Below are 1,645 nucleotides of genomic sequence, written 5' to 3'. Positions count from 1 at the left end.
AGCGTAGGCAACACAGAGGCACGGCTGCGGCGCAGAGAGCGCGGTTGCCTACCTCGCGTCCGTCAGGCGCTACAGACCCGGCGGCGAGGCTGTGTTGTTCGGCCCATCGGGTCGGGGACAGCGGAGGGGGGGCTAACGCACAGTTATTTGCGAGCACATCCGTGGTGGGGTGGGGCGGGGCAGGGTACACAACGGGAGAGGTGGGGCCCAGTAGGGCCCCTGCATTTAAGCAGAACCGTCGTAGGCGGGGCTGGGGGCTGGCCGGGTCAACGACATATCGTTCACCCCGACGTGCATTCCACCTCCATAGGAGCGCTCTCTCTCTCTCTCTCTCTCTCTCTCTCTCTCTCTCTCTCTCTCTCTCTCTCTCTCTCTCTCTCTCTCTCTCTCTCTCTCTCTCTCTCTCTCTCTCTCTCTCTCTCTCTCTCTCTCTCTCTCTCTCACACACACACACACACACACACACAGAGGCGTTCATTAAGCCCGTGCCAACGGACACGCTCCAGGAGGCGCGGGTTGAGGCGGGCCGCAGAGTATATTCAGATGTGCAGGAAATCCGTGGGGAGGGAGAAGGGAGGAGGGAGGGAGAGAGGGGGCGAGAGGAAGGGGGGAGGTTCGTCTTTGTACTGTCCTGCAAAATGTAATACCAGGGATACGCTATCTAATATCAGCCATAAGAATCTGGTGCGGTGAGTAGTAGTAGGGTCGAAGATATTTTTTTTTCGTCCACTGTTATTTGGGCCTTCCTGTTTGCGTTCACCGAACGGCATACTCCACACAGACACACACACATGATCAAAGTTATAAGAGAACCTTACGTTTTTTTTCAAAAAATATATTATTTTCCGAAAAACCAACCATTCTCCAAAAATTTTGATGAATACTTTTGTTGCAAAAAACACAACGTTCGTTTTTTTTGTTTTTTTTAGATTTGCCACATTTTTTGTGGCGACACACCTCTTCTCCTCCAGGTTCACGAGGCTTCTGCGGCCACCCAATGATTTGTTTCCGGTCAAAATTATAGATCGGCTCCGAAGACTACAAATAACCGCTCGCACTGTCGGGGGCAGGCACTTATTGATGTGACTGCACGAAAAAAAAAGAAAAAAAGAATTAGCTAAATTAGCTAATGCATTCGCTAATATGGCCTTAGATTAGAATATTAGCTTTCCTAGCAAATTCCCAGCTAAGAAAGCTAAAATATTAGCTTTCACAGCTAGTTACTTTATTTAGTAGACAACTGGCATGGCTAATTTATTAGCTCTCCTAGCTAATTCTTGGGCCATATTAGCAAATGCATTAGCTAATTTAGCTAATTCTTTTTACTCCGTGTGGTCGCGGGTGCCGCCTTATTCCTCGTCTCTGTGCGAATAAGTCGTTAAGTGAGCGCATTAAAAACAAATCCATGATTACAGTATGGGCCTTTAAGAGCTCGAGCCGCTCGGCAGCTCACTCATACTATGGCGCCTTTTATAGATCACCTCGCGTCTGGTCTGCAACAACGAGAAGTCCGTCTGCAATGAGGTTGATGGCATCCCGGGCCGGCCCAGGCCTGGACGACGCCTCCGGGTGATAACCCCGCAGAGCGAGCTTAGAGCGAGCGCTCCCAGACTGCCCCCCCCCCCTCTCTCTCTCTCTCTCTCTC

Source organism: Frankliniella occidentalis, unplaced genomic scaffold (assembly GCF_000697945.3).
Source record: "Frankliniella occidentalis isolate FOCC.00 unplaced genomic scaffold, Focc_3.1 Scaffold24, whole genome shotgun sequence".
NCBI lineage: Eukaryota > Metazoa > Arthropoda > Insecta > Thysanoptera > Thripidae > Frankliniella > Frankliniella occidentalis.
Note: the sequence above shows the minus strand (reverse complement) of the source record.